Source organism: Diachasma alloeum, unplaced genomic scaffold, assembly GCF_001412515.2.
Source record: "Diachasma alloeum isolate Michigan unplaced genomic scaffold, Dall2.0 Dall_scaffold_00201, whole genome shotgun sequence".
In the NCBI taxonomy this organism is placed as follows: Eukaryota; Metazoa; Arthropoda; class Insecta; order Hymenoptera; family Braconidae; genus Diachasma; species Diachasma alloeum.
The window spans coordinates 292,535-319,003 of NW_021680366.1; the positions used below are offsets into that span (position 1 = coordinate 292,535).

At 35.3% G+C, this 26,469-nt stretch overlaps 1 protein-coding gene across 2 annotated transcripts in view; it reads right to left on the reverse strand.

Annotated features, from left to right (window-relative positions):
- Positions 1-26,469, reverse strand: part of LOC107035897 — a 116,830-nt gene that overhangs the window by 80,564 nt on the left and 9,797 nt on the right. Inside the window, exon 1 of one of the 2 annotated variants that reach the window (XM_015253531.2) lies at positions 12,271-12,345. The exons of the other annotated variant lie outside the window; for it this stretch is intronic. The gene's annotated coding sequence lies outside the window, so the exon portion shown is untranslated. Of the gene's footprint in view, positions 1-12,270; positions 12,346-26,469 lie in introns of those variants that run through there. 2 annotated transcript variants of the gene reach the window in all.

Genomic DNA, 26,469 nt, shown 5'->3' on the forward strand with positions numbered 1-26,469 from the left:
GCCATTACATGTCGACCACATAACTATAACGACTCGTGTCATTTCGTACATTCCACTTTAAAGCCACAATGCTCATAATTCACCATCAAACTACTCTCCGATGTCAAAATAATAGGAAATATCGGGGTATGGAAGGGGTAAGGTATTCGCGAGACTTCCGCTAGGTTTGAATGCGTAATCAGAGAGCTTGGGAGTTCTTTCGAATCAACTTTACGAATTTAATTCGACAGGAAGTGATATGAAAGTGTTTGAGGAAATTTGAGTCTATCATTGAGACGAGTCTCCGTAACTTCGTAATGATGCGGCTATTGATTTTCCGAAAATGAGTTAGAGAGATTGTGCTGTCACGACTTTCATCTGGACTTTTCAAGCTGGGAAAGAATCTTTCTTCAAACGTATAACAGTCTCACCAACTCCAGGGGACTGGGGCTGTCGATTTCGAGAAACAGAAATTAGGGAGCTCTCGAAAAGTCGCTGAGGAGTTATGGAGATAGAAGTTAAAGAGACTCTAATTTCATCATCCAGATATTTCGAATGAAAAAAGGTCGTATGAGAACAGTAAAGTCTTTTTAAGTCCCACAGCTGACCTGTCAACCTTTAGAAATAGAAATTAGGGAGACTCTACACTGATAGACTGATTCATTTATTCCAAACGAGATTCGTTAACTATTAACGAATGGTAGAGTTGAATATGACCAAATGAATATTCGTTAATAGTTAACGAATGGTTCACTTGAATGGCGAAAGTCAAGTCAAACAAGGCTCCTCAAATATACATTCGTTAACTATTAACGAATGAACATTTGGTGGGACCGAATAGACCCTAACCTCCAACCAAAATCCATTCGTTAACAATAACTAATCCGTTCTATCAGTGTACTATTTTTTTTGGTGACTCTACTGTTGAGAACGTCAATTTTTCAAGTTGTGAGGAGGCCAAGTTTGCAGGTGAGTCTCCGTAACTTCATCACAATGAAGCTATTAATTCTCCGAAAATTAATTAGAGAGACTGTGTTGGAATCTGGATTTCTCAAGCTGGGAAAAATTTTTCTTTAAATGTGTAACAGAGTCCCTCTCCTTGTCCCAGAGTCCTTGAATTTTCAGTAGAACATAAATATTCAGAAACAAAATAACACGAATTTTCAATTTTTCCCTGAATTTTCCTAATTTTTCTGAATTTTCACAGAATAATTGAACTGAAAAATCAAGTATTTTATTGATTTCTAGATCATTTGAACAGAAAATCAATGGAATATTTGATTTTTCAGTCACAAGATTTCCTGAAATTTCAGTGGAACTTGGACACGATAAAAAGTTCCGGAATTTGGCACAGAAAATTCATACGAAAATTTTTGCCAGTGCATGTGAGACAGGAAATTTTATCTCCGCGAAATTTGCCTCTTCACCCGAAACTACAGAGACTCCTTCCGACCCACCTCACGCAATATACAATCAGAGTGCTGAAGGAATTGAGAGTCTGCACGTATCCACGCGAAATATAATGAAAACGGTTGTGAATTCCGCAGGCGAGCGTTCTGTCCTCCCCTCAATTGCTTTGAAAAAGGAAAAACGAGAAGAAAGTCGCGCGCTGAATCGTCTGTCTAGCGCCCGAGCTTCCGAGCGTGTAATAAATTCGATCAGACCTCCTCGACCGATCCCCCCGGATATAACTGAATCATACCCCGGGGTTTCCATCCCCAAACTCACCGAAAACTTCCCGCCCCGGAATCATCGATTCGCCGTAAAAAAAATTTTTCCTCTCCATTTTTCCAGCGTGAAAAATACATTTTCCACTCCATTAAGGTATCAAGGTGTCGAAATGTTTACCTTCGGAGAGAATACATAATATTTTTCATTTTATTCCTTAGCCCCTGAATATTTCTATTTTTAGAGGCCGTTGGGTACCGAAGGTCCCACGTTGTCGTGTGACTCGTCGAATACATTTCAATTGGCTAGGTTTATACCGAGTTTATACACCATATATGCAAGAATCAGCTGGGAATAGCAATGATAGGGGAAATTAGTAGCACTCACGCGTTCGATCTGTATCACCCGCGTTATAATTGATATGGAATGGCTTCTCCTCACCCCGCTCTTTGCTTCATCTGTTCTCTGCATACATTATTTGGAAAACAAGCGGCGTTGATACCCTTTTATTACGCCCTTCCTCCTATCAGATTTTCTATTCCTTTTTTGAATGGATCATCATTCTCATTGCAAAAAGCAGTATTCAATGAGAATCATATGTCCCAATTTATCGGCTGTTAAATTTTCATATTGCAATAAATTTGCTCATATTCCTATCCTCATTGAATGAGATTTTAATCATAATTACAATTGAATTCCTTCTAGAACACACTTTAGAGTGTAAATTTCTGGAATTCAATGTTTCACTGTTCAAAATTTACGTTTCAATTTTCTGGGTGAAATTCCGGAAATTTTTATCATGTTCAAGTTTCACGGAAATTTCAAGACATCTTCTCATCGAAAATTCCGCATTTCGTGAAAAAATCAAACAGAACATTTAATATATGTTCCATTTTTACCTGAAAATGAATAGAGAACCAGGACATTCTGGTAAATATATTCTTTCATTTTCAGGAGAGCGACACTGAATGCAATTTAGGGGGAAAGAAATTATGAAATTTCAGATTTCATTGAAAATTCCATGTAATTTGGCTCTGAATATTCATATTAGATTGGAAATTGAAATAAATTGAGGAATTCTCGTCTTTGCGCCGTTAAANAATTCGGCTGCGTGAAACACAAACTTCACGCATGCGTGGAGTGTATGGAGTGTACGGGAGTGATTCACGCAATGGTGCGAATAGTCACGGCCGTTAAAAATTCTGGAATTTTACTGAATTTTCAGTAAAACCATAAATTTGATGATGATTTTTTGCCCCTTAAATCGCATTCAGTGTCACTCCTGAAAATTGTTAGTCAATTGTCCATAATTTTTTTTTTTTTCACACAGTGCTGTTGAAACTGATAAAAGTGCGTACCCACACTATTATCAATTTTTAATTAGTTAACACGGTAATTCAATTAATCTGTTGTTCATCTCATCAATATAATTCCGTGCTTAAAATATGGTCATATCGTGTTTTAAGCATCGAATTAAAAATTAAAAACTTATATGGAATATTGAGTCACAGTTTTTTTTACCCATATCAGAAATTTTATATTTGGCTATTAATATTATTTGTTCAAAGTAAAAAAATCGATCATCATTTTCACTATATTGCCTTCAGATTCTCCTGTCCTTAACATAGAAAATGTGAGATAAACTCATAATTCTAGCTATTAATTCTAATCATCTTTATTCGAAGAAAATCTTAGTAAACGTAATATTAAGGTGTTTCATGTAAAGAGTCAAAGTAATGAAAAAAAATGGAAAAGTCATGGGAGAAATGTCTGAGTATGCTACAATGGATCAATGCCATATCGATACCATCAATGCCAGGCAGCTGATGGCAATGATGTAGCAGCTACATCATTGAGAATTCTTGCACATCGATTTCAGATCACAGTCTCAAGAAAAAAAAAATGAAATTCGGATGTTTTTGTAACCCGTCCAGCTATAGCCTCCGAGGTTACCCCATTCTCAATTAGACTGAGAAAAAAAATTTTCTAATATCTGAAACATATTTTCTGGAGACAAGTAAATTTTCTTCAATTGCTTAATTCTCTCAGGCATCTCAATTCATGTGAGACGAGAAAGGCCTCATGCTTTAAAATATTCTTGTACTCAAGAATGATTTTATCCCAAATGAACTTACTTAAATCGCGTAGAAGAATCGTCAATCTTCTAGTCTTTATTGTTTTCATGATTTTTTTGTTATGCACTTCCAATATTGCAATATGTAAAATATTCATGGCGTAACGCGGAACGATAGTGATGAATGAAAATTTATTCGAGTTCCGTGAAGTGCACACATTCTGAGATTTAAGCCATTGAAAATAATTTACTTCTCTCTAGAAAATATGTTTCCGATATTAGAAATTTTTTTTCTCAGTGTAGGGAAATTTCCATGGCGCCCAAAAAAAAGAACTATTGAGGAAAAACTAAATTATTTTTTTTGTACTCTCTGCTATATAATTTATTTTTCTACCAGCAATTAAGATTGCTATTCCACACCACAAACGGTTTATTAAATTTGAAATGTGAAATTGTTAACGCAAAATTTGTCATAAATTAATCTTCTCTAATAAAGATAATACCTAGTTGTTGTATGTCACACTGCATTGAATTTATATCGAGATTTTATTATGATGTTGTCTCTGCCCAGCAATTACCTCATTTCATGACTGCGGGGCATCCATTCGTAATCCATTTGTTTGCCTGAGGAGGCTAAAATAATTTAGCGAAACATCGCGTCCTTTGAGAGTTTAATCAACGTTGTTATCATTTCCCCAGCATCCCTCCAATACGATAATTTAATTCATCAGGACAGAGATGATATCAATTATTTATTTCCTTTGATCTTCAATAACTCGGTCATCAGCGGAATGAATTTAATGAGTTTTTCGTCATCTCAAAGCCCTCATTAAAATCTGCAAAATGAAACGACATTCATCCAAATCATGTCATTTTCCGGACAGAAATAAAATTTTAAAAGAATTTCAAACCAATTTTTTTTACATCTAATCATTGTTTATGTAAATTAAATAGATTGTTCATTTCATTCTAAGAATGAATTTATTTGAAATTGATGAATTATTCATTGTATAGAATTATATTGAGTTCGTTAATTAAAAGAAAATCTAGTTGAAATTAATAATATCGTGTTAAATCCCAAATGAATTAATTAATTAATTGATGAATAAATTAATTATTTCTCTCTATATTATAAAAATCCGAATCGACTTTTGGTGATAAAAATTTGGTACTCGAAATTAAGATTCCGAATTTCAAGGTCACAAAGGTCATGAAGATCAGCATAAGGATTATGAGAGTCAGAATAAGGGTCACGACCGTAATGGACCGTATGAGACAGAATAAGGGTTAGCTTAAGGGTCTAAGTAAGGGTAACGAGGGTTAGATTAAGGGTCCAAATAAGGAATATGGGGGTTCGAAACTAAGGGTCACAAGGGTCAAAATAAGGATTATTTTAATATTCCTTATTTTAAATTGAAATAAGGAATATTAATTAATAAATTATTTCTCTCTATATTATAAAAATTGGAATCGACTTCTGGTGATAAAAATTTGGTACTCAAAATTAAGATTCCGAATTTCAAGGTCACAAAGGTCATGAGGATCAGCATAAGGATTATGAGAGTTAGAATAAGGGTCACAAGGGTCAAAATAAGGGCCTCAATATCTCTCTATATTGTTAATATCCGAATCGAGTTTTAGTGATGGAAATTTGGTGTTCGAAATTAACACTCCAAAATTAAGGGTCAAAATAAGGATCACGAGGGGTATAATGAGAATCACGAGGGTCAGAGTAAGGTTCAAGGGGGTCATATGGGTTTTGGCAAGCGGAGCAAGCAGGGAGCGTAGCCCCCTAATATCCCATAAAATCAAATGATTCTCATTGGAATAAATATACCAGTTTATTACTTTAAAAAAATCACGGTGCAATAAATAAATAAATCCCAAATAAATAGTTTTATTGGATGAAATTGCGTAATTTCTCTCAAATTAATGTAATTGAACTGTAATGAGTTAATCACCAATTGAAATATTCCCACCAAATCAGTGTAAATGAATTACCCATTAGCCTCATCAATTTGATGATATTCAATGACGTTAAAATTCCCCCCCCCCCCCAAAAAAAGGGAAACGGATAGAGGTATTGCGGATGACTGAGTGCGAAATAGCCAGCGGCATCTCATTAAAACTCGCCCCCATTTTGCGGCGTCATCCAAACTGGTGTGTGCAAGTACATCTCTGTGAGTATGACGCCACAAACCTCAACCAAGAGGAGGTCTCAATGTCACTAGACAAGCGGAGAGGAGAGAGTTAACGCTGGTATGCCCTCCACATGCACACAACGTATTAAACCAACGACATTAATTTTGCATCGATGAGCGCGTTAATTGTTCCATAATTGATCGGGAATATGAAACCCTGTGGTTGATGTCATTGCTCTAGTTTTCATTTTTAGTCAGGATTTGCGCACGAGACTCGGGTCGATATAGGGGGAAAATACGTGGGGGAGGTGTTACTCAAGCACCAGCGAAAATTACTCATTAATTATTGATAATTTAATCAACTCCGGGCGAATAATCCATGGGATTTTTTTTATTTCATTGACGGGAGGTGTAGAGGCATTCTCAGTGGTGTTCAGTTTAAATTCGAATTGTGATAGAATAGTTTATTATGGAAATTGACATTCAGTGATACCATGATTAGAGTGTGATGTCATTGCGTTCATTATCACCTGTAATTATCAAATTTTTTCATTACGGATATTTCTTGAGTTGTTTTGTATTTTATTTTTATTTTTGAAAATGGAATAGAATAGAATACTTTATTTTCTGGATGCTACTATTGCAATTTTACATGCTTTTTTGTATTGTTGTTAAATTACGCCTAAATTCACGGTAAGACTTTGGAAATTGTTTTTTTTATAATGACAAAATTTATCTTTTCAAAACGATCAGATGACCTTGAATGACGTCACATCTCCGGACCGTCAACGCCATCTCTCGGAAAATTTATGTATTGATAAATTAAACAGTGCGGAGGAAAGAAATATTCTTAGGAAAAAATTGTAGATAATATCCCAATTATGGGAAATTTTTTAAAATTATTATGCAATTATTGAAATTACAAAAGATTTGTGGACAGGTAAAATGCACTCTTGATTCAGAAGCAGGATTCTCAGGGTCATGAGGGTTAAATCAAGGTGATAAAAAGTGTCATGGAGGTCAGATAACGGTCGTAAGAACAGCTTAAGAGTCATGAAGATAAAATAAGGGTTATATCAAGTCGGAAATTGCGTTTGTCACAACATAGTCAATATATTTTTGCTAATAAATTAGCAATTTGCTTGGAATTTCTATAGCGATGTATTTTAAATTCAATTCGATGATTCATTGAACCCAACATTGCCTCAACGTTGGCAGCGAACATTGCCCCAACTTTGATTTTTTTTACCTTTCACTGAATATTGGTTTAAAAATAAACTTTTTCAACAACAGATGATGCAATCAATCTCATGATCGAGCCCGGTCAAGGTAGCATTTAAAGAATACTTTAAATCATAATTGGATTCATTTGTGTACGTCCACGTGAAAAGGGCCCACTTTTTCGCATCTAGTTTCCGAGATATTCACGTTTTTCTCTCCACATCTCCCATTTAAACCAATGTTAAATTGTATTTTTGATCGTCTATACTGACGTCAGTTTTCATTCTATCGAGTTGATTTTGGACTCAAAATGTGAGAAATCTGATCAAGATTATCGGAACATACATAACTCCAATACCGTCAAAGTGGGCCCTTTTCATGTGGACGCCCACATTTAAACAATTATTTTTTAAATGTAAAAATAACAGACTCGAACTCTTGAGGCCAAAATTAGTTATCCTGACACAAAAAATTGGAAATTTCGGAGTTGATAAGTATAATGCTTTCATTCGGAAGCACAAACAGACATAAGAGTAAAATAAGAGTCAAACGTCATGAGATCTATATCAAGAGAAGTGAATCCATGAACTTTTCGTTCCCCATAATTCCCTCAATTTTAAATAATGATAATAATTCCATTAATTACCAATGAATTTTCCTGATTTCACTGCAACTGCACTGCAACAAAGTCCAATTTTTTAATTAATTTAAGAAAATTGTCAGTTTTTTAATTAACCAACTTTGCAAGCCATTCGAAACTCCTCAAACAACCCACAAACTCTCCAAAACCCTCGATATTTCCATCCCTGCAACAAAGAACCATCTTTCAAATCACCACTAATTTCTCAATTCCATGTCAGAAATTCAATTGGACCCCCAACAGATGAATCATCTCACCAAACACCATCTCTCCGACCTTCACAAAAGTGTCAGGAACTGACATACATTAAATACCCCAACCATTGTCCCTCGGGAAGGTCATATCAACATCTGTACATCCCCCTCCCCACCCGCCCGTCACTCACCCACACATTCATCTCTTATCATTAAAACTCCGTCGGAAACGTCCGAAATATTTGTACCTGACACATTAAAAAGATTGCATCCCCACATATTAAACCACCCCTCACCTCTCTGTTTTGTTTTCCCATTCCTCTCTATCACCCTTTCCCACCACCCCTTTCTCGGCAAACCAACGGACGTCAGAGCCATTCATATTTCTCAGTGCCCCGGGCTTGTGCTCCACACACATACAGACGAAAATGTCATCCTTCCCTTTCCATCGACCCCCTTCGACCCCAAAAACACTCTCACACGTCCCCATGTGAAAATTAACGTTTGAATAGAAAAGAAAGAAGAAAAAAAAATAGATCCAATTTCTTCCTTTATCCGCGAAATTCATATGAATTTCGATTGTTGAGGCATTAAATGAGCGAGGTTGCCCGAAGATAGGGATAATGTCTGTTTTTTTTATATTCGATTATTCATCTTATAATTTATCTGATGATTTTCTTTTTTTTTAAATTTTTTTTCGTCTCATCACCAAATCCTAAAAATTGTTGTTTTCTGTTATTGAACGGTGTAATCATCTCACGTAATTAGAATTTCGTGACCAAAAAACGATGATACAATTTTTGAGGAATAAACATCATTTGATTCAAACAGTTATTGTTGCCTACATCTACGACACATAAGAATAGAAAAACACAATAATTTATGAGAATGCAATAAATAAAGTTATTGAGAATTTTTTCTGGAAATCCATAGGAACTAACTTTTCGGTCCGATTGTCTTGAGATACACTGGGAAAAAAAATTACTTTTGCCAAGGAATCATTTTCTTCGGACAAGAATTTATTTTTTTAGGAGCTTATTTCTCTAGGCCAGTCATTCCCAGGTGGTCCATGTCCATCTCCAAATATTACACTTATGTTGAATAATGAGATAATTATGCTACATATGACCTTGAATGAACACGCTTCATTATTTTTCAATTTTTTCAAATTCGAGGTTTTCTAACGTATAATAATTTGAAATAATTTTAAAGGTTAATAATTGTCAATGGAGTTCATTCAAGGTCATATGTAATATAATCATTTCATAATTGAACATAATTGTAATATTTAGAGATGGACTTGGATTCCTTGACAATGACTGGCCTGGAGAAATACGCTCCGCAAAAAATAAATTCTTCTCCCAAGAAAATGATTCCTTGGCAAAAGTAATTTTTTTTCTCAGTGTATACCTTAACCCTCGATTACTCTCTTAATGACCGAGTGAAAATGGCGGCGCCTCCCGTTTTCGTTTTTGCATACTTCAGCGTGTTTCTGGGCGCTTAAAAATTCTAAAAACCTTAGTTTCTAGTTCAATCCTTTTATTAAGTGTTGGCGCTGTCCGTTCCTTTCTCAGAAAATTTGTTTAGCTATTTGTGTAGCTATTTTAGCTAGAAACATCGAACGGACAGAAATGCGGCGCGGCGCCGCCCGGTGCGAGTGAGTCCCCGTCTACCACTCGAGCGACAGTGTTGTTACATTCACTGCCACACTTGAAATACGCACATAGCCGTAAGCGCCAACGTGGCAACAGCGCGCTCGGCTTAACCCAACGAACCTGCGCTGACCGTACGACGAATGATGGCTGGCAGCCGAGCGCGAGTGATCGAGGATTAAAGCATAAAATATAACAATCTCGAGAATAAATGAGGAAAAAAAGAACTTCACTTTACCCTTGACACCCGAGCGGAAGTAGCGCCTCCTAGTGCATTAATTACGAAGTTTAGGGAAGTGTGACGTCATTATCTCCTCTCTAAGAAAATTTTTATTTATGTCGTCGCGCCGTGCAATAAGTCGAGTTCTGCGCGACTTGACATAAAATATTATAGAGCACTCGGTAATAAATTTCGTTTTCAACGAATGTGTGTACAGACCTCGCCTTCGGCTCGGCCTGTAAACTACACATTCGTTGAAAACGAAATTTGTGCCCTTGTACTCTAATGTACTATTAATAAACGAAAAGATAAAATTGAAATGTCTCACATCTTGAAACGCCCGAAGTCTAAACAATCCATTTTAATCATTTCTTCGTAAACAAAATCTAAAACATTCCTATTTTTCCAGTGGATGTCCTCGAATGCTTCTCAAAACCCCCGCGACATAAATTAGAATAAGTTTTTTCTCCTGTCCCAAATAAAGATGACGAGTGAAGATTGATGAGATAAGTGAAAGACTGACAAGTAAAAATGATTCAGACCAATGATAATGTCGGCTTGGTACGAGGGTGGTGGGTTTATCCTTGTGTGTTTCGACTGAGTTTACATGGAAATCCCTCGGAATCCCTCCCCCTCACACCTAGAATCCAACCCCCACCCCTGCAAACCCCTTTTGACGTTAGAGTGACCCAATTCTAAAGCGGAGCACGTCGGACGGACTCCGCAGGGTAGTTTGGGGGGAAGAGGGTGGGTGAGAGACGCCGAGACGCATCGGCGACGTTTTTGCAAGCCAAAGATACCGAAACCCCTGATCTCCACATCCTCCCTCTAACTAACAACAAACTTTCTTTTTATCAGGAGAGAAATTCGACAAATTTCGTCTTTTGACGGCAGATTAGAATTCTCCAACTTCAGTGTCCAATAACTCTGGAATAATAGGGTGAAATTTAAAAAAACGACGCCATTTTAGAGATATTTTCACCAACTTTGAAATGATAACAAAATCAGCAGAATCGAATCGTTTGATTCAGAGGTATTTAATATTTACGAAAAAAAATTCATTAGGTAATATCTTCATTAAAGTTCATTAGGTTCATACGGTAATCTTTCGATATCTCTTTCATTTGTTCACAATTTCCGACGTTTTAAGATATTTTCAGATATTATATACTTTCAAGATATTTTCACAAATTTTAAAATGAAAAAGAAATCAGCAGAATCGAATTGTTTATTCCTGAAATATTTAACATTGACGGAAGAAAGTTAATTTCATCCTATCCTCCTTCATCTCCTTCATTTGTTAAAATTCCCTGTTATAACCTTCAACTATTTGGCGTCATTTTTTACATGTTCACAAATTTAAAAATGAATAACAAATATCGGCAGAGTCGCATCATTTTTCCCCAGATATTTACCATTTACGGAAGAAAGTGCATTTCACTCAGTCTTCCTCCATCTCCTTCGTTTTCAGAAACTATTTCTGTGTCAATTTTTAATAATTCGAAAACGGCAGAGTGAAATTTGACAAATTTCCCGACACTTTCACGATGTTTTCACAAACTTTAAAATGAAAAAAAAAATGAGCAGAATAGTATCATTTATTCCGCAAATAATCAATCATTTACGAAAGAAAGTTCATGTCACTCTGCCGTCCTCCATCTCCTTCATTTTCAAAAACTGTTTCTGTCTCAATTTTCAATAACTCGAAAACGGCAGAGTGAAATTTGACAAATTTGCCGACATTTACAAGATATTTTCACAAACTTTAAAATGAAAAAAAAATGAGCAGAATAGTATTATTTATTCCGCAAATAATCAAACATTTACGAAAGAAAGTTGATGTCACTCTGTCTTCCTCCATCTCCTTCATTTTCAAAAACTGTTTCTGTCTCAATTTTCAATAACTCGAAAACGGCAGAGTGAAATTTGACAAATTTGCCGACACTTTCACAATGTTTTCACAAACTTTAAAATGAAAAAAAAATTAGCAGAATAGTATCATTTATTCCGCAAATAATCAAACATTTACGAAAGAAAGTTCATGTCACTCTGCCGTCCTCCATCTCCTTCATTTTCAAAAACTGTTTCTGTCTCAATTTTCAATAACTCGAAAACGGCAGAGTGAAATTTGACAAATTTGCCGATATTTACAAGATATTTTCACAAACTTTAAAATGAAAAAAAAAATGAGCAGAATAGTATTATTTATTCCGCAAATAATCAAACATTTACGAAAGAAAGTTCATGTCACTCTGTCTTCCTTCATCTCCTTTATTTTCAAAAACTGTTTCTGTCCAATTTTTAATAACTCAAAAACGCCCGCGTGAAATCCGAATTTTCTGCTATTCAAAGCCTTACGAAAAGGCTTCAAATCGAAAAAAAAACCCTCGAATCGCACGATCCGCTCCCGAACCATCCAACATTTACAAAATTCCATTTAACCCCCCTCCTGTACATCCTTCTCTCATATGCGGTACTTACTCGATATACGTAGACAGCCCCGATGACAAGAGAAATATCTCCAGGCCCCTCCCTCCAGGCTCCACACGTGGCGATGTTTCCACCCTCCCCTTCACCCGCAATCACTTCTTCCGCAAAACTCAAAAAAAAATAGCGAAACACAAAAAATGAGAATAAAAGGCACTCGATCCAATTCCACAACAGTCGGCAATAAAACCGAGAGACTCTCTTCCCCAGGTTACACCCGTCAAGGTCGCCTCACTGGCGCACACAAAAACACTCGTCTGCACACGTATATCAAGCACGAATGAAGAATAAAAACCCTGTCAACACTTCAGATAAATATTCCACGCGTCATAAGTTAAAATTTCGTCAAAAAATCGCAATTGAATGAATAAATAAAATTCACTGTCACTGATTGCTCACAAGATCAATCACCCCGGAATAATCCGCAGTTTGGCAATTCATGATGCGAATGCACAGGTGCGTGTCATCTCATGTGGACAAATGTCAGTGAAGTTTCGACATTTTCAAGAATAAATACATAAACGGGAGCTTTAAATGTCGTAATCAGTCGCCACTGGATGGCATTGAATTTGTTTGAATGAGTGGAGCACACGTAGACATGTGATAAATTGTGGGAAAAGGTCAGTTATTTGACGGTTAAAACGATGCGTCACAGGACGCGGCTCGCGACGAACTGAGGGCCCCGCGCCGTCATCGAGTCTCATCGTGACGTACTCTCCCGCCCCGTCCCAACGGCACGGTGGCGCCACAGCCGTTACCCCATCCTGCCCCCGCCCCTTCGCGACCTTTCCCTACATGTACTCGGGAAACCTAGGCGTTTGGATAATCCACACTTCTCGCAACTCCTGCACGTTGTATCAATGTTGTTACCGAATGCCCCTGGAAGAAAACGACGCATTGGCCAACCCCCGAGGAGCGCCAGGTGGATTATATCGGCGGGGGTGGGGGTGAGTCGGTTACCTACGTCAAAGCCGGGATGCTTGGGGGATAGAACACGGCGGTAGGGGCTTGTGACCTTTCAAAGGGATTTGTTTTGGGGGAGAGTGTAGAAAATTTTGGGGTCAAATTTCCGTCGGACTTCCTCAGAATTTCAATTAATACACGGAGAGAAAAATTCAATAAAAATTACCAGAAAAAAAAAATTACGTTTCGAAACGCAATCCGCGGGCGAAGTAAAATTCAATAAAAAGTGGAGTCGGAACTGAAATTGTACGAATCGCCACGCAAATTCTACGATTTGTTTCGTAAAAATTTACCACCCGTTTGATGACTCACCGCTGTGGGGACAACAAGTCGTTCCGTAATTTTTTAATAACTCACCAGCTTCATAAAAATTGTTAAACGTTCAAGAATTTTTGATTTTGGAGGCACAATAAGTCGGCAAGTTTCTGTAAGATTTTACTTCTAGGGGAAAAATTACGTGACAATTTCGTACTTTGTTCGGTGATGAACCTGAAAATTCACTGAACGTTTCAGATTTCTTCTCTTCCATTCCTATAAAAATTGCCGGAAAACGATTCCCCCTTACGGATTACGTGAATTGTTCCGTAATTTTTACTGAATATTTCTCTCCGTGTAGTTCTACCCTTACGGTAAATTCAAAGATTATTGAAAACTGCAAAAAATTGCAGAAAACTCGATTAGATTCGTAATTCTAATTTGTTTTCTCAATTTAATTATTGTTTTGGTTTTGCAAAGAAATGTTTAAAAATCGGGATTTAACCCAGTGTCTTATGTGAAAATCAACATTTCCATTGTAATCAAAGATTACAATCGGAATTTTTTTCATTAGATGTGAGGAAAACAAGAATTTGTTTGACACCTCATAAAAAATTTATTAGTTATTTATAAGAGGGAAATGTTTGAAAAAATATCAATTATTCACCATCAATCGAAAAATTTAGCTAATAGATTCTATAATATTTTTAATTTGTTAATTATAGTTAAACATTGAACAATATAAGGAGATAATCCCGTTTTAATATTATCAAAATCTAATACTATTGCCTATCTCTGATGGTCTCTCATTTTTCGGAAAATGTCACTAATTTTTAAGTAGCCATCTCTAATTTTTAGGAATCGATCACTAAGTCTCAGATATAGAAATCACTGATAATGAGGGTTACTCTAGTCAGTGTTTAGTATCACCAAGAGTTCATAATATGGTGAACAGGTCAATTGCTGGACGGTTAAGGGAAATTCGAGTTTCGTGGTACAATCCAATTTACTAAAGATGAAAGAAACGTGAAGTTGTTTTATATCGAAATATCTCGAAACTGCCTGACCGCTAATCCTCAATTCTGATTGGTTAATGAGTCACGTGAAGTAGTCGCTGAAAAAAAACCCCGATATTTTCAAATTCTTCAAATGCCAAAAAATTTTTCTGCGTCATATTTTTCATTTTTTCATGTGTGAAGTTTGTCTTTATATCAAAACATATCTAAATTGCCTAATTGTTGATCATGAGAAAAAAAAACATAGTATTTCTAAATTTTTTCAACTCACAAATTACTCTTCACTTCCCAAATTTTAATTTTTTTATATTTATCACGCGCCAAAATGATCAATTCTTGCTTCTCAGATTTTCATACATAAATTCTAAACTCTACAAAATTCATGAAAATTCTTCGGTTTCCCAAATAATTCGAGAAAAATCTTTGAAGATTTACGGTTATCTAGAAAATTGTGAAATTTTCCGAAGAATTCAAGAACTTTTTTCAGTTTTCTAGGAAATCAATTTATAACCCTCCCCTCATTTTTCAACCATTACAGATTTCAATCAGATTATTTTAAAACGTAAAAAAAGGAATTGATCGAAGATTAAAAATTATTCATTGATGTTTCACTCTTCCTTCTCTTAATTCTCTTTAAGTCATTATCAATATTTATAAAACATCTATGAGTACATGAAGTTTAATAAATTCGATTTCTTCATTTTCACAACAAACAGATAAGCGCGCGCGAAAGCGCGCGAACAGATCTAGTCTAAAATAAAAGAATCACGTAAAGGGGGATATGATGGCTTCCATACCTTCAAGAATGTTTTAATTAACAGAAAAAAATTATTTGAAGTGAAAATAACAAAACCAAGAATAATAAAATTTAGAAATAGTTAAATGTAGCCGAAACCCCTAATTTCTAGACGACTGGGCCATATTTTTTTAATTATTAAATGGCGATTAATAGAAAAATTAATCGATCACATGATTATACAAGAGTAATATTATTGAAAGGTGAAATAACCACGACAATATTCATTTCATTTATGAAATATTCAATGCACACTGTTAGAAAATTACTCTTGAAATTTCAAATAAAAAATCTTGAAATTTTTAACAACAAATAATTTACATAGAATTTTCATTGGTCTTGTTATTGATAAATCAATCAATGTTCTTGAATATTCAATGAAATTTGGTTTCTCACGGTCATACGACAATGAAAATTACTGAAAATCATGAAAATTCAGGCAACTTTTCTTCTGAATTTTCAATCTGCTGCTTAATTTTCGCGATAGGTTTGAAAATTCGATTTGTCATTGAAAATTCAATGATCTTTCACAATGAATAACTTAATTCTATTGAATTTCCAAGATGAATCAGGAATTTAGTCTGCAATTGAATTCAAGTTCAGAATATTGAAAATTCAAATGCATCTGTTAACTTAAATTTAAATTCAACTTATTATTAATTTAATTATTAATTTCAACTTGAATTTAAATAAATTTCTAACAGTGCAAGTTGAAATCGTCCAGAAACTAACTCCCGTTCAGAAATTAACCTATTTACCCTAGATTCCTGAAAATCAGTGACATGTCCCTGAAAATAAAGAGTATTTTTTAGTGTTTTAAATAATTCTCAATGAATTCAGACAAACGAAGGAACAAAAGCTCTCTGTTTACCCCAAACGAATAGTCCCTACATTCCCCAAGGAAATTTGAATAATTTCTCACACGACGCAAACACTTTCCTCAATTCGTCACATTGAAATATTCAAGCAGAACGAGGGCTGTGAGTCTCCCATACTTCAAAAAAGTATGCAATCACTCCTGAGTAGGGATGTGAGTGACAAAAATGATCGGTCAAATGACGGTCAATTACCGCGGTCATGTCCATAAATCTGACGATTCGGTCAGGAAGTCAAAAAATGACCAATTCAATTCTGACGGTCAATTCTCATCTATATAGATGAAACAGAAATTTTTATTCGGTTACTCGGTGTCGGCAAGGTTACTGGCGGTCATAGAGACCCTTACGTCGCCACTAGGGGTCTATGCGACACTAGATAACCAAATTCGTTCAGCAAGCAATTCAGGTGAAAAGCTGAGTCAACTAGATGAGGGAGCCGGTAGCAATTATGAGAATTAAGGAGAGAAGGACTGAAGACGAGCCTCATCCAGCATCCTTCTAATTTAATATGAAGTTTTTGATCAAAAACATAATATATACAGAGATATATATCTAATTAATTTTGTTGACGTTTAATAAGTTCATGAGTTTATCATGAGTGATCTCGAGTATCGAACTTATGATTGTTTTGTAATTCGTTCCAATAAACATTAATTTTAAATTATGAAATGCGATTCAATTCCTAACTAATGAAATAAAATAACCAAAAATCTGACCGAAAAAATTACCAAAAATAAAATGACCGTCATTTTGCATCTATATAAAGGAATTTTAGTCATTTTCTCAAATTTTTGACGCTGGATGTTCATGACAGTCATTTTTTGCATGGGGAATTATCTCGGTGTCAGAAAATGGTCAGAAAATGGTCAGAAAACGGTCAATTTTGCCTGACCTGACCGAATTGAAAAATGACGGTCATTTCACATCCCTACTCCTGAGATATGCGTGTCGAATGGCTGCTGCTGTAGTCATCAAAAGATTCCCCTGCCCCTACCTGTGCCCTGGAATCCGTGACAGGTCTCGACCTGCAACCCTCAACTCTCCAATACCCAGATTAAGAAAAACATTTCGGTATCTCGTGCCCCCCGCACCTGCACTAAATACCAGTCCTTCCTGACCACCGGATCCTCTAAAAATTTCCTAATGGAATTTCCACCCATAAAAATTCGACTGGTCGGGAAAATCCCGGCTTAGCCGAGCTAATTCTCACCGATCTGTTCCCCAGAATCCGTCACTTTTTTCAAATAATAAAACCCGGGATCCTCGAGAACTTTTCTACGACCGAAAAAAAAACCTTCATCTCCGACCGCTACAGAAAAAAACTTTAGGGAAACTTTTTCCCGGAAAAATAAATGGAGGCGATGGACTGGAAGAATCCATTCGAATTTTGAAGCTTATAATAATAAAATTTATTGTGGAAGAAATAACTTTTCAGGGAAATAATTTTTATGATTGTTAGTGGAACTAGCGAACGGGCGCTTGACGCCCGTCGCTAGATTATGTTATATTATACTAATTTATTTTATTGTTTTCTTTCCAATTTTTCTTTGCGCTTAGATTAACTCTCCTGAACTGGCGTGTAGAGCGGCGCGCCGCCGCCAACTACTCAACCTATAGGGCGCCACTGCAGTGCAAGTGAGACGTAAGAGATCTAGTCAGTTCAGGAGGGTTAAATTAAATTTATTGGATTCTATTCCCATTGTAGTATACAAAGTGTGGGAACAGTTTCTCTCATTTTCAAATGAAGAGATATTTATGATAAATAATAAGGAGGGTATTGATATTTTTTGCTGGGACGATGATCGATTCGCAAGAAAATAAAAATTTCGATTTTTCAATGTCTCCGCAAAATTTTAAAATAAATAGAATTTTTCAAATAATGAAAGAATACCCATCAATTCAATTTCTATCCTCACATTTTGATAGAATACATGGAAAAATGGCAAAAAATAAAAATCGGAGATGAAAAATTTTATCGGATTAATATAATGTAATAGTTGTCTTCCTGCTGTTTAAAAATCTGAAATTCCACAGAATTTTTTAGAAAATTTAAATTTTGAGGCGTAACTAGAATTTCACGGATTTTTGTGATTAAAAATTCGCAATTTGTTAGGGAAAAATCAATGAAAATTGTGGAATTTTCGTCTTTCTGCCGCTTAAGGATATCCAAGTATTTCTTACAGTTTGGTATAGACCACACTGCAGATTCAACAATTTTCAGTCATCAAATTTGTCAATTAAATTGTGTGAGATAAATTTGAAAAAAAATCATGAATATTTAGCGTCATGCAAATTACATTTTGCACAGAAGTATTATTTTTTTCAGCATTCGTTGTTTGTAAATAAATGATTGAAATTGTTCAAACTCAATAATTCAAGTTGTTCCGAAACCTTATTTCTTTAGGCATGAAATTGATTTCTAATAAAATTCTGAATATAAATAAATTTGTTACGATTTTGAACAAATGATTTTTATGGTGGAAAATTCAGTAGCGAAGTGGTCGAACGGTTTAAGTCAATTCAGTCTTTAGTTGAGTTTTCCAGAAATATTTCCGAACTTAAGGGAGATAGTGAAATTGTCATAATAACCTTTTTTCTAAAGCGAATTGAGTGCTACTAAAAAGATTATGAGAAAAATTTGGCTATTTCCCTTACATTTCGAGATATTCATTGAAAATTGGCCAATAGCCAAAATCGACTGAAACCGTTTGACCACTTCGCTACTGAATTAATTGTTTATAAATGATTTATAGAAAATGCTTATAATTTTCAAAAATTGCAACTTTTTAATTATTTCATCAATCTTCCCCCAAGAGTAAACTGTCTATTTTTTTCAGATTTTTTGAATATTCTCTAACGATACAATGTCGAGATTCAAATTCAAACCTGCAAAGGTTAAATAATAAAATCATTGTAAAATGTCCGCAACCTTAGGGTCAAATGAGGTTCAAATAAAAGCTCTGATGTTCATCTACAAAAGTAGAAACGCTTTTCACTGGAGAAAGCGTAGTTAAAGTCCTTGGATATCCTTAGAAAATTTGGGATTCCACTGAAGTATCAATAGAATTTTAATTTCCAGGCGCCAATCACTAGAATTTCAAGGAATTTTGTCATTGAAAATCCCCAATTTGATGAAAAATCAATGAAAATTTTCAAAATGTCGTCTTTCTGCTTCTCACAAATTTCCAATTCCCCTTGGGTTTTCAAATTTAAAGCCTTTACGACAATGAAACTGATTAAAAATACTGAAAAACCCCTATCGTTTAGAATTTTCAATCTATCCAAAATTCAGCAGAATGCGATATTCTATTTTTCAATTAATTCCCATCTCTCATTTTTAGGAATCTATCACTAAATTTGATAATTCAATTTGTCATTGAAATATCAATGCCGAAGATGAAGAATAAAAAAAAATAAGTAAAGAAATAGATAAATAATGAATCAATTTTGTTGGATTTCCAGGATGAATATACAGTTCCCTGAACATCTAGATCGTTAACAGAATTCAAATCCACAGTATTGAAGTTTCAAAAGCAATTATTACTCGAACTTCAACAAATTTCTAATTGTGTATTTTCTCTGAGTGTGAATTAATCATCTTCGGGGTGGTACTTGTGGCCTGAAATTACCCACGAAGACTATGTTCATTCCAGGAATTGGAATCTCTTGTTTATACAGAATGGAAATAAGAGAGAAGTCGCAGGTGTTTATCGTAGCTGGCAAGCTATTAAATTTCACCTTACTGTGCGTTTGTGTCGTTGGCACAACGACGTGATTGCCAACCCCTCCACCGAGAAAAGACACAGCACTTTGTATTTTTTTCCTCACCTTCCCTTTTGTATCTATTTTTTGTCACTCGCAGACATCGTCTGTGAAGTTTCTTTTATTGCTGAACATTGCCTTGGATAGGATTTTTTATTTGCTCGCTTTCGGGTCGACTCTTCGGGCGGAAGGAAATGGAGATGTGGAAAATGTCCGACAGTTTTGTCTTGAGGATTTGGACGGTTCGGGTGGGGGATTTTGGTGAGAGTTTTGTTCGGGTTGAAATCGTCAAGTTAAGGCTGATGATTGACTTTAGGGCTAATAACTATGATTGTTACTGATGACGGCCTTAATTTTTATGTTGACTTCGACGTTCCTCTAGAAATGTCAAGTAGATGAAATCAAAGTCATCCGAGACATTTTCCACTTCCGATTTAAGATTCTTTGAACTTGACTCAAGTATTTTGAATTATTCAAAAATTGTGAAACTTGATAGAAAATTATTTTAAACACCCAATGAGACTTGATCAAACTGTCATTTATTTAATTAAATTTAAACGGGTGCAAAGCTTCTATTCGGGAATAAAAAAAAGCCATTTGCAAAGTTTTACTTTGAATATAGACATAATTTAACATAAATCATCTAATGAAAGAAGAGAAAAAATTCAGGAAATGTTCTCTTTAACTCAAATGTAGAATTTGAATCAACATTTTACCAGACTTGCACCCAGATTAGTGATGCCGGGAGACATTTCACGAGACATCACGAGACAAAACTTTTGAGAGACGATCTCAGTCTCAATGAACATGAAAATCTTCGCTCTCATCTCAGTCTCGAAATACGCAGTATCGACTCCTCTTGTGATGACTTTGAGTCAATTTTACTCATCTCGGTTTTCAGTTTTTCGGGTTTTTCATATGAAAAAAGTCGAGGCGAGACAAACCGAGACAAAAAACCGAGATTTTACATTAAACAAGTGGGAAATTGCTCCTAGTATAGTTACCTTTGCTAATAAATTAGCAATATGCTTCCGAATGGTCATTTTGCTTATTTTTTCCATTGTATATTATTCATAGTCTACTTCATTTTCTTGAATTGAATTACTTTCTTTTCAACTAATTGTTTTAGATTTTCCACTTAATGAAAGTATAAAAATTTCGGAAAATTTCGATACATAATTGAATGCATTCGAAACATCACATTTAAAGGAACCACCAGAAAGCTAACTTTCAGGGAAATTCATGAGAAACTCGAAATTTCAAAAAATTATCCTAAAAATCAAATTAACCGAGACAGTTATTGTAACCATCTTTTAACTTCGTCATAGCCGCATTGAAATAAACATATTAAGCTATGATTGAATTCATTTGAAGCGCAATATCCAAAGATATCTGCGAAATTCTGATTTTCGAAGAATACGAAATTTCGGAAAAACTTCACATAAATCGAAATAATGATTATTGAATCATGATTATTATTCTTTAAACTCAGTCAAAAGGACATCCCAACGAATTTTTTAAACCGTCATTCAATGAATTTTAAACATTTTTTTACTTATCGTGTTACAACTGAATTTTGAAAAAATTCGAAATTTAAACAAATTAGTCAATGAATTAAATTTTAATCAGTGGCGATGGATAGGGCTTAGCAATACCTTCATTTAAGAAAAAAAAAGTGATTCAATTCCATCTATTCATTAGCGAGAAATTGACGAAAAACTTTGTCGCATACATACATACATACACATATACACGGTCTAAAAAAATGCATTTTCGGACTTTTTGGATCATAGCGGGTCGATATAACACAAAAAATAGAAAACTTAAATTTTCACGATTACAATGTTTCCATTCGGAAGCAAAAACACGAAAAATTTGAGACCGATATGAGATAAATGGACTCGGAGTCATCATGAGAGGAGTCGATACTACGTATTTCGAGGCTAAGACGAAAGCAATGATTTCCATGTTCATTGAGGCCGAGATCTCTCCAAAGTTTTGTCTCGTAAAGTGTCTCGCGACATGACTAATCGAGATAATCTCAGATTTGGATCGAATTTATTGTGCTTCGATAAGTGAATCCTTCCGATTGGTGACAATAATCTGATAAACCTTGAGATGAATTATTTCGTCATTGAATCAAGTCTCAACGACTCGATCCCGATGGCTTCCTCATTCTTCTCTGCAAAGGGGAGGAGGAAAATATCTTGGGGAGTTGTCTCTGTCAAAACAGGACGACCATTAATTTTTTCATCAAGATCTTAACGCATACGAATTAATCACGGTTAGGGGGTAGATGAGAAGGAGAGATTGATAGACCCAATGGCTAATGCGGAGTGAATAGATACCGTCTCCTTCATTACAGGGCTACACTCCATGATTCCAGTTGAGCACAGCCACCCCTGTAGCTTCTCAACGCCATCCTAGATGGATCAGGAAGGACTAGGGTTGAGTTCATTATCTCCGTCCAGCCACTTAATTTCAGAGGGTTACGATCGACTTGAATTTTCATTAAAAATTTAAGTGAAATTGAATTAGTCTTGAATAATTCTCGTTCGAAACAGATGAATGAATTTTTGAGAACGAAATTTAAACAGAAAAATTTAATTCATCCACATAAAAACAGGGAGTAATTAAAAAAAACTTTTAAACAAAAATTCTCAATATTTTCCTAAAATCGAAAATATTTTAAACAATTTTTTCAATTAACTTAAAGAAATTAAAATTCATTGTTTTAATGGAAAAAATATTTTTTATCATCAAAAAATTAACCAAGGAGATAATTAAAAAAAAATTAATTAAAAAAAACAAATTCGAAAGAAAAAATCTAAATATTTTTCTCAAATGGCAAATATCTAAAAAAAATTTTTTAATTAGCTTAAAAAAATCAAAAATTAATTTTCCAAATTAAAATGATTTTTTATGATCAGAAAATGAACCAAGAAGATAATTAAAAAGAGATTAATTGAAAAAAAAAAATTAACAAAAAATCTCAATATTTTTCTCAAATCGAAAATATTTTAAAAAGTTTTTTGAATTAACTCAAAAAAATTAAAATTAATTTTTTTAATTAAAAAATTATTTTTTATCATAAAAAAATTATCCACAGAGATAATTAATGAAGAACAATAAAAATCTCGACTTATTTCAATCAAATATCCCTTAGAAAATCGCACCATGAAGTAACATTATTTTCAAAAGAATTTATGGGAGAAAGCGCCCGGTTTTTCTATTAAATTTTTCCACACTTGAACCCCCAGTCCTCGCGCGTCTGTCGAGATTTTTTCTCCGCAGCAAAGTCCCCCTCTTTTCTACGATTACGACAAGAGAGCTTGTGTACCCAAGTAAGCCAGACAAGTATTCAGGTAGGAATAACGTGCGTGAAACAGTTTTCCCCGCTCATACCCAGATGCAGAAGTGCATTTAATCCGGCGCTCAAGAGACATTGCTAGGAAAATATAGAACTGGTAACATCACCTACTAGGGGCTCCACCTCGCAGTGTGAAAATGTACCCAACGTACACCTTTAAACCCCACAATTTCCCCCCCTTCACTCACTCAAGAGAGAAAGAGAGAGATAAAAGGGAAAATACAGTTGAAGTTTCATCCCCCATTTTCCCTATTCCGCTTTTCTCATTTCCATGAGTATCTCCCTGAATGTCCAACGGCCGAGAGAATACGAATAATACGAAGTGAACAACCCAGGCGTGTACCACCTGTCTCACCACCTGACTTTTCTCACTTGAATTACGTATGCATGCGCCCATCACTTCGTCAATAAATTCATGAGCATTTATGTGACACTTTTGATAAAGCATCCGCATGTGTTTTATCCGGAATACATCATCACTTGAATGTATTTTTTCACAACGAAGTGAAGAAGAATATTGATGGGGCCGAGAAAAACAGGCGGAGAGAAAAAATCAACATAAAGCTCTGAGAGGAATTTTTCAACTGTTGATGCACGGAGAGAAATGTTCAGTAAAAATTGCGGAACTCACAATTCGCTTACCGATTACGGAATCGACTCAGAAAATTTTAGAGACGGTATCGTAATTTTTCACAGGAGATTCAGATAAAAATTACGGAACGCTCCGTGAAAAATTCCGTGCCTATAATCACATTCGTCAGAAAATACTTTGTGGACCTTGCGATGAAAATAACTATTTACGCACGAGTGAGGAAATATCCTACTGCGAAATTTTTATCAGCATTTAAACATGATTCCTCTTAAATAATTGAATGAAACGAGAACAACAATCAGGGAATATCCTTATTTACCATTTTTTTTTTTATATTCCGGCCCTTGCTGCCCTCTGATTGGCTAATCGGCCCTATCCGACCGTATGCATGCCGCTGTGGATTCTACACTGCACCGCATTCGCACTCCTATGGAACATAGGAGTAGCATGGGAAACCACAGAAAACCCATGCCGGTACAGGCGGTCACTATATTAGCGACCTCCCGCTCGCCGGAGCCTCCGGTTGAAAAACTCGGTTCCACGGAGAATCGAACTTACAACCTTTCACACACTAGGCTCGCACCTAGCCGCTTCGGCCACCGACGTCGGTCTTATTTACCATTTACCCCACATTTTTATTTTAAGTTCAAATCGGAATTCCTGAAATACTATTTCGCTCTCCAATTACCTACATTGTGCATTTATTTTTCGCGTGTTCTTTTTTTTTGTTTGCAGACAACTCTTCGACGCCATTCTGTTTCATGAATATTCAGTGGGTTTTTTCGAAATTTTTCCCATTTTCTACTTTTTTCATCGGCATGATTGAGATGATTATGTAACGAGTACATGTTCTCGAGTCGTTTACCACTGAGAATGCATTATCGCAGCGGCTCATGAATCTCGGATACACGGGAAAACGCGAGCTGGGGGAGATTAACGATCCTGGGGAATTGGCAGTAGAGAGGAGACGTGAAAAGACGAAGAAAGTATTCTCGGGTTTATTTTGATAATAAAAAAATGGAGGATACTGAAAGGTGGGTGAGTCAGAGGAAATTTTATTATTGGAGGGAGCACTCCGGGCTGAATCATAATGGTGTGAGGATAATCCAGGGACATGTTTATTTGGATGGTATATTTTTGGGTGAGGAATTCTTCGATTCGGACCGAGAATCGCGAATGTTCTCAGACGTTGGCGTTTTCATTGGTAACAATTGATTGTTTACGAGATGTTGATGACCATTTTCGTCGCAGAAGTATTGGGTTACTGTACACCGAGAGAAATAAAGCATTCGAATCGAATAGAATTCTTGGTTTGAAATTTTTATAATCATTCCAAATTAATCAACTCATATATTTATTTATGTACTATTCATTCTGAATAAATTGTGCTTCGGGATCAAATGAAGTAAATTTAATACAAATAAAACATTTCTCGGGATGTAAAGGAAATGAAAAATTGAAGACAAATTATTGCAAAAAGTACAGAAACAAAATAAATGCTTAAAATTTAATAGTTCACGTGAAGGAAAAAAATTAAGTTGCATTGAGTTGAAAAATTAGTCCTGTGGAGCCAAAAATTATTCCTCCTTGATTGCGAAATTATTGAAAACTAGAGGACTTCGCCCCCTGCTCGTTTCACTCGCCAACACCGGGGGAGCTTCGCCCCTCCTCGCTCACTTCGCTCGCTCCCCCCCCTCCTCTCCAATCTTTTTGGGTATGTTTAGGTGTCCGTATTGCATAGAAAAAAAATTGATTGAATGATTTACCTCCCTTAGAAAATTGAAGTTTTCATTATTTGCAAAAGACTTCAACCAACGTCTTTAGTCGTGAGCCTCAATCATCCATTATTCCATTTATTTAGATAGAATAGTATGAGGTATACTCATATTATTATCTTATTAAGGATTTGACCCCCATAGATTTTGTCCCTTATGTCATGATTGTTGATGGTCAAAAGTAACTTAAGCAGTCTTCAGCAATTTTAGGATAGTTGAAGTTCAAGAAGAATTTTTCAAAGTCTAAATTATCTTAATCATGAAATACATGAGCGGTCAAAAAAATATTTAAAAAAAAGAATTTGTCCTCTGTATTTCCCCCATATGACCCCCTATGAACATATTGGAGAGATAGCGATGATTCATTCTCAATGGCATCATCAGGGTCACAGTAAGGGCAAGAATCAGAGGCATCTCCTGAATTCCTAAACCTCCTCATTTGTTTATTATGTAGAGACATTATTTTATTATATAGAGACGTGATTAAAATTCATAAAATTATTGTTTCAAATTCCCAATCTGTTCAAAATTCAATTCAATTCAGTCGATTTTTCGACTTTCAATTCCGGGCATTAACGCAGGGAAAGAAAAACTCAATAAAAATTACCAGAATAAAACGTAAAAATTACGTTTCGAAGCGTAATCCGCGAGCGAAGTAAAATTCAATAAAAAGTGTGAATTTGTTCCGTAAAAATTAACCCCCCGTCTGATGACTCACCGCTGTGGGGACAACAAGTCGTTCCGTAATTTTTCCCTAACGATTGAGAAATTTTACGGAACGGCACG